Genomic DNA, 12,738 nt, shown 5'->3' on the forward strand with positions numbered 1-12,738 from the left:
GCTCAATTACTCCCTGGTATTCAAGTTGTGACAGTATCTCTGTTACTGGAGCTTTCGCTTCATGTTTAACAGGGTATTGTGGTTGCGGGTGCGGTGTTGACCTAACGGCAATAACATGACAAGGAGAGTCCTTGTCCCAACCTACATGATTACGGTATAATGCAGGTGCCTGCGCTAAAGCCCATTCAGCAGCATAGGCTTTTTTGTCTGCCTCCGGAACAAGATTGGAGAAAGAAGGCAAAATGACATCTTCCCCATGTAGGAGCTTGCGGACATGTTCAGGTGGCCAGTCTCTCTCAGCCAAGAGGATATCACTAGTAAGTTCATCCCAAAATATCACACTAATAATGCGTTCCACGTCTCCCTCTATCTGAATTGTTAAGTCATAAACCCGATCGGGTGGGAGTACGCGGCCATCCGCAGTCTCAACAGCGATGTAATCGCTAGTTGCTGTCGCATCCAGATGATCTTTCAGACTCTGGCGACATATCGTGACCTCTGCCGCGCTGTCCAACAGAGTCACGGCCCACTTCTTGTTCCTCAATAGTGTTCTCAATACTACTGGCATTTTTAACAGTAAGTGCCGCTACTTTCTTCTTTTTAAATTGTGGCTTTTGCTGAGGAGTCTTTTCTTCTTTTTTAATGGTAGACTGTGGCGAGTCTTTTTTTTATTTCACGTATTCCGGGCGTCGATCTTGACGGCCCCCTCTCTTGCTACGTTTATCCGGTGCGTCCTGAAAGGAACGAGAAGGACGTGAATCAGTATATCTGTCTGGAGTTCTAATGTTATCCCTATTCCTGAGATTATATCTCCTTTCGGAGTACTCCGGATGTGGAGAATCAGCTCTTTTATTTCTCCTGTTTTTGAAATCTTTTTGTTTGTCCCAGCGTTTTTTAGAGCCCTCTTGTGCTTGCTTTGTACCTTCCTTATGGGCGGTACTCGGTATGTCCAATTTTTTAGGTTTGGCTCCCAAACCATCCCGTCCTATACTAGTATAGGTATCGGAGATTATTTTCGGTAGCTGTCTCTCTTGTTCCATATTTGGAGTTTCTCGGAGACGCAGGTGTATTGCCAGTGCCACTGCTTCCCCTTTAATACTACTTAGTATTATTGAGGAGACGGCGTCAAAGTTACGCATCAATTTCATCTCCAGGGCCGGTGCAGCCCCATGCTCATTTTGTATTTGTTTTAATACTTCTGGTAAATTGGCAAGTGTAGGGGTACCATGTGTGGTAGTATAAATGGCAGCGAAGACTGTACTCCAAGTGGCACATTCATCCACCGATGGAACCATCCCAAACGGCAAGCACATAGTGAGCAATCTATGTTTGTCCTGTGGCCCCGTATGGGGGAACACAGCTTCCAGCTGATTTGTTTTCTGAGCAATCCAGAACAGTATCTTTTCCCGTTCCATGGGCACTTTGCCCATAATAGTATGCACTGTTTGTGGATTAATCCCAGTAGCCAAATGATATCCACCAGGTACTGGTGGTGCTGGACGCGCTGGTGTAGTGTTCAATGTTCGCATTACGAACTGAACCAATCGTCTATATAATGCCACTAATTCATTATATAATATTCGTAAATCTGCGATCGGCATAGTTTGTATGCCTGGGTGAGGTGTATATGTGGCAAACATGGGCCATGTAGGCCCTTCATTACTTAAAGGACCTAGCCTCACCCGTCATAGTACATGCGGTAGGGCGCCTTCAAACCAGTTCTGATGCTCTTGATATGTGAGCGATATTTCATGATACTGGTATGCTTCGTATCTTACGGGTACGTTCGCAATGTCATATGTGTGAAATGTGTGCGTTCATTGGTCAGCCTCAGGAAAGGCAACCCAACAGTAAAACGTTTCTGTTTGGTATGCTTCAGTCGCTTCTATAATCAGAGTAACATCCCCGCCCTCTTCTGTAAGGCCATGCGCTAATAAATGTTGTGTAAGTGCATGTCTAGCATTTGCAGGAATGTCTATGGTATTAGCCATAGTAGTTTAGAGAAACGGAACACCAAAATAGGGGAAGTTTTTTCCTTTTGTGAGTTCGAGCTCGAACAACCTAAAGCCTAATTAGGTGTTACCTGTTCAGCTGAGGAGGATTCTCCCTAAGACCACGGACGTCTCCGTATAATGGTACTTAGGGTACCTTTCGTCTGTGAGACAGTGATAGTCAGGGTATCCGTAAATTAGTGCCTAAACACCATCGTTGGGCGCCATGTCGTAGTTTGGACTCTTGCTCTGAGCAAGACTGCTGGTCTCAGGATGACAGTACTTTCGTTTGCAGGTGACTAAGGGGGTCATTCCAACCCTGGCGGTCGGTGTTAAAGCGGCGGCTAACCCGCCAACAGGCTGGCGGTTAAAAATATGGAATTCTGACCCTGGCGGAAACCGCCAACAGAGACCGCCACTTTAACACTCCGACCGCCATGGCGGGACAAACAAACAGCGCGGCGGTCACCGCCAACAGACAGGCAGAAGACAATGTACCGCCCACCCTATCACAACCCACCAATCCGCCACCTTTTCCGGGGCGGTAGCCCCGCCGATAAAAACACGGCGGAAACAGACATTTCAAACCTAAAACGCTCACCTCCATACACCCCACGAGGAATCTGGACAGCATGGAACCCGAATTACACATCCTACCAGCTATTGTATTCCTGCTCCTCTACCAGGAGCACGAACGCCGGCGCAGAAGACAACGGTGAGTACTGCACCTACGACACAGGGGAGGGGGGAGGAGAAAATATTACGGGGACAAACATACGCGACACACCCACCCCCACCCCCACCCACTACAACACACACATCAATGCATAGCAATACATCACTGTTACAACCCCCAAACCCCCCGAAAGAATGCAAAGACAAAAGGAATAGATCATAAACAGTCGAATATATTGTATTATTGCCTTATAAAAATATCACACATTTAAAACTCATATATACATAAATATTAAAAGTCCGATAATTCTAGCTGTCATTGTCCGTGGACCACTGGGCCCAAATCACATGGGCAAGGCCCACACAAGATACCTGACACCAACGGAGAGAACACTGCAGGGGCATCAGATAGAAAAACTACAGGCACCTCAGGGGGAATGGAAGGGGGGGCACCTCAGCCACATGAGTACACGACGCCAGATCCACGAGGGGCCTCCATGGCCACTGTCCCATCCTGGGGAGTGCAAAGCCACAGTCTCACAAGTCTCTACAGTGGGTGGGTTGCCCACTGTCCCATCCTGGGGAGTGCAAAGCCACAGTCTCACAAGTCTCTACAGTGGGTGGCTTGCCCACTGCCATATCCTGGGGAGTGCAAAGCCACAGTCTCTCAAGTCTCTACACTGGGTGGCTTGCCCACTGCCATATCCTGGGGAGTGCAAAGCCACAGTCTCTCAAGTCTCTACAGTGGGTGGGTTGCCCACTGTTCAATCCTGGGGAGTGCAAAGCCACAGTCTCTCAAGTGGATAACAGTCTCCACTGGTACTGGAGGGGGACTAGTGCCCAGAGTGCTTCGTGCAGCCCTGCCTGACACAGATGCGGGCCTGGCCCTTCCGCCAATGGGTCAGCGGTGCTTGAGATGAAGGGCCCAGTTCAGCGGTGCTTGAGACGGCGGTGCCCTGTTCAGCGGTGCTTGAGACGGCGGTGCCCAGCGGAGCGGTGCTTGAGATGAAGGGCCCAGCGGAGCGGTGCTTGAGATGAAGGGCCCAGCGGAGCGGTGCTTGAGATGAAGGGCCCAGTTCAGCGGTGCTTGAGATGAAGGGCCCTGTTCAGCGGTGCTTGAGACGGCGGTGCCCTGTTCAGCGGTGCTTGAGACGGCGGTGCCCTGTTCAGTGGTGCTTGAGACGGCGGTGCACAGCGGAGCGGTGCTTGAGATGAAGGGCCCAGCGGAGCGGTGCTTGAGATGAAGGGCCCTGTTCAGCGGTGCTTGAGATGGCGGTGCCCTGTTCAGCGGTGCTTGAGACGGCGGTGCCCTGTTCAGCGGTGCTTGAGACGGCGGTGCCCTGTTCAGCGGTGCTTGAGATGAAGGGCCCTGTTCAGCGGTGCTTGAGATGAAGGGCCCTGTTCAGCGGTGCTTGAGATGAAGGGCCCTGTTCAGCGGTGCTTGAGACGGCTGTGCCCTGTTCAGCGGTGCTTGAGACGGCGGTGCCCAGCGGAGCGGTGCTTGAGATGAAGGGCCCAGCGGAGCGGTGCTTGAGATGAAGGGCCCAGTTCAGCGGTGCTTGAGATGAAGGGCCCAGTTCAGCGGTGCTTGAGATGAAGGGCCCAGTTCAGCGGTGCTTGAGATGAAGGGCCCAGTTCAGCGGTGCTTGAGACGGCGGTGCCCTGTTCAGCGGTGCTTGAGACGGCGGTGCCCTGTTCAGCGGTGCTTGAGACGCCGGTGCCCTGTTCAGCGGTGCTTGAGACGGCGGTGCCCAGCGGAGCAGTGCTTGAGATGAAGGGCCCAGCGGAGCGGTGCTTGAGATGAAAGGCCCAGCGGAGCGGTGCTTGAGATGAAGGGCCCTGTTCAGCGGTGCTTGAGACGGCGGTGCCCTGTTCAGCGGTGCTTGAGGCGGCGGTGCCCAGCGGAGCGGTGCATGAGATGAAGGGCCCAGCGGAGCGGTGCTTGAGATGAAGGGCCCAGTTCAGCGGTGCTTGAGATGAAGGGCCCTGTTCGGCGGGTGCTTGAGACGGCGGTGCCCTGTTCGGCGGTGCTTGAGACGGCGGTGCCCTGTTCGGCGGTCCTTGATTGAATGGGCCCAGTTAGGCGGTGCTTGATTGAAAGGGCCCAGTTCAGCAGTGCTTGTTTGAAAGGGCCCAGTTCAGCGGTTCCAGCCCAGGCATGGGTATCACTCGCCACCTGGCATGTGGCTGGCAGGGCCTTCCTGCCCATCTGTCCGTTGGCTTGCGGGGCGCTCCTGGGCTGCCGTACCGGGCCTCTGGGTGTCCTCCTGCACACCTGGGAAGGGGCTGGTGGGGCACTCCTGGGCAGCTGGCCTGCTGCCGGACTTGTCGGGCGTGCTGCCCTTCCCACCCTTCCCTGGTCGTCTGTGGCCCTTTAACACCTTTGGTGATGTGCCAGGTGGCACTCCACTTCCAGACGGAGCCAGGGTAGGGATTTTGGTCCCTGGTGTCCGTGGCCTCTCGCGCCGGGCACTGATAACTTTTGGGTGCTTTTCTGGGGGTGGGCTGGCCGTGCCTTGGCTCCTCGCCGGAGTTGTTGCCCTTGAGGGTGGGGAACTCCACAGTCCTTGGACAACAGTCCTGATAGGTCCTGGTTTGGTGGTGGCTGAGGTGCTGATTGCAGTCTTATGAGATGGACGGGGTGGGGGAGTTGCTGGAAAGAGGTTAAGGTTGGCAAGGAAAAGCAATTTGGAAAGAGAGTGACGGGTAGGTGTAGTGGGTATGGGAGTGGAGGAAGAGGATGCTGTTGTAGGAGTGTGAAGTCTGGTGTCTTTGGGTGCAGGTGCTTGGGCTGGAGACTGTCGTGAGGTGGATGGCTGTTGGGTGGGTGGCTGCTTGCGTTTGTGTGGTTTGGAAGAGGGGGTGACAGACACACTGGGAGAGGACACAGGTGACGTGTAAATGGTAGTGGGGGTGGTGACTGCACGTGTGCGGAGTGTTCTGGTGGGTGTGCTGGTGATGGACGTAGTGGCTGAAGATGTTGTGCATGCACGTGTGAGTGGAGACGTCACAGGGAGGGAGGAGGGAGACGAGGAGGAGGGGGACACAGTGGAGGCAGTGGCTGGTGGTATGTCTGCATGTGGATGTTGCTTGTGTGAATGCTTGTGTGATGTTTGGTGCTTATGTCTGGATGAGCTTCCCTTGGGTGTTGAGGTGTGTGCAGGCTGGTCTGATGGTGTGTCTGGGATAGGCAGAGGTACTGGGGATTGGGTCTGGGTGGAGGAAGTTGGAGGGGGGAGGTTAGAGACAGGGACAATTGCTGCCGTCAGTGCTGAGGCCAGAGCGTTGAACGATCGCTGATGAGCAGCCTGACCCGAATGAATGCCCACCAGGTATGCATTACTCCGGTGCACCTCCCTTTCTACACCCTGGATGGCATTCAAAAGGGTAGACTGCCCAACAATGATGGTCCTCAGGAGGTCAATGACCTCCTCACTGAGGGCAGCAGGGGTGACTGGGGCAGGGCCTGAGGTGCCTGGGGCAAAGGAGATGCCCACCTTCCTGGGTGAGCGGGCACGGGGCGAAGGCTGAGGGGCTGCTGGGAGGGCGGTGCTGGTGCGCTGGGTGGCGGCTTTACCTGTTGTTGCGGGGGGCATGGATGTTGCCGCCACCACAAGGGAGATCCCTTCAGAAGACGAGTCGCTGCCACTGACATCAGCACGAGTCCCCGCTGTGGAGCTCCCCTCGCCCTCCGTCTCACTAGTGAAATCCGAGTCAGTTGCATGGCCCGCCATGGCCATGTGAGATGCAGCTCCCTCGTGCTCCGATGCCACTTCTCCTCCGCCTGATGATGCTGATGCACACATGAACAGGAAGACCACAAAAAAGGGGGGGGGGAGAAATAAAGACATGTTGAGTGCATGGATTACCGCTACCGTTGGCGGACAAGACAGACACAGAAGCCCCCTGCACTACGCCGCACACTTGGGGTCCACTACGCAATCCGTGGGACATGGCCTACAAGCCTATCGACGACAACTGCACACATAGATGACACAGGGCCATGGATACCTGAACTTGGCACCCTACAGAGGTGGGGGGCGGGGGCACAGGGCCATGCCTTACGGAGGGGCCTAGCCTACAGAATTCGCCCTGGCCTAGGGAGACCCACAGCCCTCCTCCCCCACCCAGACACCTCCACTGCTGGCAAAGTCAACAGAATGAGAGTGTACTCACCCCCTTGTGTCTGCTGTGATGTCCTCACGCGCCCATCCAAATCGGGGTATGCCACCGCCAGGATCCGGGACATCAGGGGGGTCAATTGACGACTGGCACCCCTCCTACGTTGGGAGGCCATCCCCAGCAGAGCCTCCACCGTCTTCCTGCTCCGCGGCGGATGTCCTCCCACCTCTTCCGGCAGTGGGTGCCCCGTCTGTTGTGGACCCCCAGGGTCCAGACGTCCTTAGCGATGGCACGCCAAATCGCGATTTTCTGGTGGGCGCTGAACTATGTGACATGTACAGGGAGAGAAAAATTGTCATCACCTTCTGCATGCTCGATGTGAGTGGCCCCCCATCCCCACCCTTGCCATGTGGCACATGCTCTCATCTGTCGTCTGATGCATGACTCAATCGTTCCCCTCCCCACCATCTTTCATCCACCCGACTCAACCCAGGCATTGCCCACAAACCATGCTCCCAGTGTACTTACCTGTTGGTCTGGAGGACCGTAGAGTAGCGCATACTGGGGGAGGACCCCATCCACGAGTTTCTCAAATTCTTCAGAAGTGAAGGCAGGGGCCCTTTCCCCAGTCGCAGCAGCCATTGTCTCTTCCAGACCGAGGTCACAGCAGCACTTGCAGTGTAGGTCCTCTCCTGTGGAATATCAGGTATCGAGTGATTAAGCTGATAGAAAATGGCGGTCACGCCCGCGGCGGTGCGTACCGCGGCAGTGCGTACCGCGACCGCCGGCGCACATCGTCATTGGCTCCTGAAACCCATAGGTTTCAATGTTAACCAATGCGGCTTTGCGCCGCGGTCTTCGACCGCCTACCGCCACGGTGTGCCACGCCAGCGCATTGACCTCACATCCCATTGTCACACGTCACAGGTCAGGCAGCCACCATTTCAAGGGCCCACATTGCTTAATTTCTACTGCGTCACACATACCTAGGCCTTTCCTCAACACTCATACACACCATTCAATGCATAGTGAATCGTGTTGTGTGCAAGCTGTGGGAACGTACCTGTGGGTTGATTGACTCTGTGCTCGCTGTTGTCCTTCCTAGGCACCGTCCGCTTGGCAATGTGAGGAGATGGAGGAATCTTCCCGTGTACAGACCGCTGGTGGACCTGTCGACAATGGAGGAACGACATGTCATTCTGACATACAGGCTTGACCGAGCCACTATACATGAACTGTGTGCCCAGCTGGAGGCAGACCTGACGTCACCCATCCGCCAACCCACAGGGATCCCCCCTCTAGTGCAGGTGCTGTCAGTACTCCATTTCTTAGCAAGTGGGTCATTTCAAACAACAGTGGCCATATCATCAGGGATGTCTCAACCTATGTTTTCCAAGGTGTTGTCCAGAGTGTTGTCTGCCCTGCTCAAACACATGCGGAGCTACATCGTTTTCCCTGAGGTGGGGGATTTGCCTACAGTGAAGGGTGACCTCAATGCCCTTGGACATATCCCCAACATCATAGGTGCCATTGATGGGATCCATGTGGCTTTGGTACCCCCCAGAGAAAGTGAACAGGTGTACAGGAACAGGAAAAGTTATCATTCGATGAATGTCCAGATGGTGTGTTTGGCAGACCAGTACATCTCCCATGTTAATGCCAAGTTCCCTGGCTCTGTGCATGACGCCTACATCCTGCGGAATAGCAGCATCCCGTATGTGATGGGTCAACTCCAGAGGCACCGTGTGTGGCTATTAGGGGACTCTGGTTACCCCAACCTTTCCTGGCTATTGACCCCAGTGAGGAATCCCAGGACCAGGGCAGAGGAACGCTACAATGAGGCCCACGGGCGGACTAGGAGGGTGATCGAACGCACCTTTGGCCTCCTGAAGGCCAGGTTCAGGTGCCTCCATATGACAGGTGGATCCCTAATGTACTCACCAAAGAAGGTGTGCCAGATCATCGTGGCCTGCTGTATGCTTCACAACCTGGCTTTGCGCCGCCAGGTGCCTTTTCTGCAGGAGGATGGTCCAGATGGTGATGTTGTAGCAGCTGTGGAGAGTGAAGAAGAGGAAGCCGAAGAGGACGACATAGACAACAGGAACACAGTAATAGAGCAATACTTTCAGCGACACACAGGTAAGAGTAGACACCGGCATATTACATTTACTTAAAGACTCCTACCTCTCTACTGTCTGACTTTTTCCCCCAGTGTATGGCAACTGTGTTGTGACTTTCCCTTCCGTTTTCAGAGCTGTGGGCCCCACTGCGTGACATCTGCTTAGTTTCCCCATGGACTACAGCTGTGTGACAGCGGTTTTTTGGCATCACAATGTGAATAACAATTTTGGCACTGTCATGTCTAATACATTTGTTAAAATCACAGACAGACTCCAGATTGTTCATGTGCAATAAGTGTGTTTATTCTAGTGCTCTAATTTGGATGGGTGGTTGCAAATCGGTGAGGGGTGATGGTGGAGGATTGTCCATGGCAGAGTCCAGACTATCAGGTTCACAGGTGCATTGTCCAAATGCCTGTGGGAAGTGGAGCAGGGGCAGTTTAAGGTTGGACAGGGTGACAATGTGGGACAGTGGGATGACAATCAGGGCGGTATCCTTTGCTGACGGGGGTCTTGACATGTTACTCTGTCTTCTTACTGGATCTCAGGGCCCGCTTGCGGGGTGGTTCTCCTTCTGCAGGGGGTGGGGTTCTGGTGGCCTGTTGGTCTTGTTTCGGGGCCTCCTGTCCACTAGCGCCGGCAGAGGTGGTAGGCAGTTCTTGGTCCATGCTAGTGTCAGGGGCCCTTTGAGGTGCCAGTGTGGTCCGCAATGTGGAGATTAACTCATTCAGGGCCACTACGATGGTACCCATGGCGGTACTGATGTTTCTCAGTTCCTCCCTGAACCCCATATACTGTTGCTCCTGCAGAAGCTGGATTTCCTGAAACCTGGCCAGGACCGTCGCCATCGTCTCCTGGGAGTGGTGGTATGCTCCCATGATGGAGGAGAGGGCCTCGTGGAGAGTGGGTTCCCTTGGCCTGTCCCCCCCCCTGTCGCACAGCTGCCCTCCCAGTTCCCCTGTTTCCTTGGGCGTCCGTCCCCTAGACGGTGTGCCCACTACCACTGCCCCCAGGTCCCTGTTGTTGTTGGGGTGGTGGGTTAGCCTGTGTTCCCTGTAGTGGTGGACACACCGCTGATTGACGTGTCCTGGGGACAGAGGTATGGGCCTGCTGGGTGGGTGCTGTGCTGGTGTTCCCAGAGGGGGGTAGGTCTGCTGTGGCCTGTGCCTGTCTGAGGGGAACCGACTGTCCAGAGGTCCCCGATGGACCGGGCTGGTCATCTAGATCCAGGGAGACAGAGCTGCTGTCATCACTGTGGGCCTCTTCTGGGGGTGGAGGGGACATTTGTGGACCCTCCTGCGCGGTGACCTGGCGTTCGGGATCTGCAGGGGTATAAAAGTATGGTTATTGCTTCTGTGTGTGTCAATGGCGTGCAATGGGTGGGTGCCTGTGTACCCCAGTGCTGGCATTCCTTTGTGGGGGCTGTTGTGACGGTGTTTTGGGGGGGGGGGGTGATGGGTATGTGCATTGGGCATGCTTTGGTGATGGGTGTCCATGCTTTGGGGCTGAATGCAGGGCTAAGTTTTGGGATGGGTGGGTTGTGATGGTGAGACATTTGCAAGGGGTAGTTGTGAAGGGGGTGAGGGATGGGGGTATGAGTTGGCATGCAGGTGGGGGGGATGAAGTAGTGAAGATGAGACTTACCAGAGTCCATTCCTCCAGATACTCCAGCGAGGCCCTCAGGATGCAGGATGTTCAAGACTTGCTCCTCCCATGTTGTAAATTCGGGGGGAGGAGGTGGGGGTCCACCGCCAGTCCGCTGTACCGCGATGTTGTGCCTTGATACCATGGAACGCACCTTCCCCCGTAGGTCGTTCCACCTCTTCCTGATGTCATCCCGATTTCTTGGGTGCTGTCCCACAGCGTTGACCCTGTCCACTATTCTGCTCCATAGTTCCATCTTCCTGGCAATGGTGGTGTGCTGCACCTGTGTCCCGAACAGCTGGGGCTCTACTCGTACGATTTCCTCCACCATGACCCTGAGTTCAGCATCTGAGAACCTGGGGTGTCTTTGAGGTGCCATGGGGTGGTGTGGATGATGTGTGGGGTGGAGTGTGTAGTGATAGGTGGGGTGCTATTTAGTGGTGTGTTGTGTGAGGTGCGTTGAAGTTCTGTGGGTATTGGTATTGTGTGCCTGTGGATGCTTGGTAGTTGACTGTGGTGTCTCTCTCTGGTCTTCGTTCGAAATTTTTGGCCGTAGGGGTTTGTGGGTGATGTGGTTGTGTGTTTTATATTGTATTGGGTGTGTGGGAGTGGTGTGTGTATGTGTATCAGGTGTGTGTATTTCGAATTGTCCAATGTGGTAGTGTTTTGTAGGTGTATGTGTATTTCGACCGCGGCGGTGTGTACCGCCAATAGAATACCGCGGTTGAAAGACCGCCGCGTGGATTCGTGGGTCGTAATGGCATGGGCGTATTTCTGTTGGCGTGACGGTGGAGGTTTGGTCATCGCCAGTTTATCGCTGACCTTTGGTGTGGCGGACTTTTGTGGATGGCGGTATTTTGGCGGTTTGCCTAGTGTGGGTCAGAATGACCGTGGCGGTTTACCGCGACCGCGGCGGTGTAATGGCGGTCTTCTGTCTGGCGGTAAGCGCCTTTTACCGCCGAGGTTGGAATGACCACCTAAGTCTCTTCCTACAACTAGTAGTAACTGTTGTCCAAACCTTACCGGCTTACTAGCAGTACCTCACCAAAAACATGATAGTAAAAGGTGATTTGTAGCAGTCGCTTACGCATGGACTCAAAGTACAATATCTCAGGGTTGTCGTGGTTAAACGGAAATTACCCTTTTCTCACAGATTTATTATGTCTCATACAAACAAAGGCAATAACACAGATGCAGTGAAGTTTATAATAGTGTTTATTTAACATAACCGCAATTTGTGATAAGTTGCATGAACTGCAATGATTAGGATAATGAATATACCAAGCAACAGTATTGTGAAGAAGAGAGTCATTGTTATAAAGACCCCCAACATTGTGTTATATATGAAAGAAATATATGTATATGCATAAGATGGAATAAGCCCTAATACCCTAAGGAGAATAGGTCTAACCTCCTACCTAAAAGGAGAGCTGGGTTCGTTAAACCTAATCTGCCAAAGCCGTGTCCATGAGAGGAGCCCCCAACCCTCGTTACCTTGGAATGAGGTCTCTATCTCAGACTCCGCAGGGACACGAAGACTGGGTCAGCGTCAAGATGACTGCAGCATCGGTATCAGCGATGGTGGCGATGCCCTCTGGTCGGAATCCCTCTGATTATCTGTCTAAAGTGTGTTGTATTTATACAGATCTACAAGGTCCCCTTACATAAGTGTTATTCATAACAATAGATAACTGGCATGCTTGGGACGGCAATTAATATCAACAATCCCTCGAAAGTATAGAGAGGGAAAATCCCTAAGTGTGAATACCTACTGTATGTTTGTCTTTCGTGCTTGATCTTGACGCCTTGGCGCAGTGACCCTGATAATAGAACCCATAACAAGTGGCCTAACTATAAACAAGGCCGCCATCTTAAAGGAAATAAATAATTAAATGGACTAAGACAGAGCAAGCTAAGTAGGTTAAAAGTCAATGGGTGACGGGGGCACGAGTTTACAAGCCTACGGCTAAGCTAACTCCTGTTATCCCGTTAAAACAAACTAGGATTCACTACAAGGGCACCGCCGTCTCAAGCACCGCTGAACAGGGCACTGCCGCTCCAAGCACCGCTGAACAGGGCACCGCCGCTCCAAGCACCGCTGAACAGGGCTCCGCCGTCTCAAGCACCGCTGAACAGGGCTCCGCCGTCTCAAGCACCGCTGAACAGGGCACCACCGCCTCAAGCAC

Source organism: Pleurodeles waltl, chromosome 2_1 (genome assembly GCF_031143425.1).
Source record: "Pleurodeles waltl isolate 20211129_DDA chromosome 2_1, aPleWal1.hap1.20221129, whole genome shotgun sequence".
Lineage (NCBI taxonomy): Eukaryota > Metazoa > Chordata > Amphibia > Caudata > Salamandridae > Pleurodeles > Pleurodeles waltl.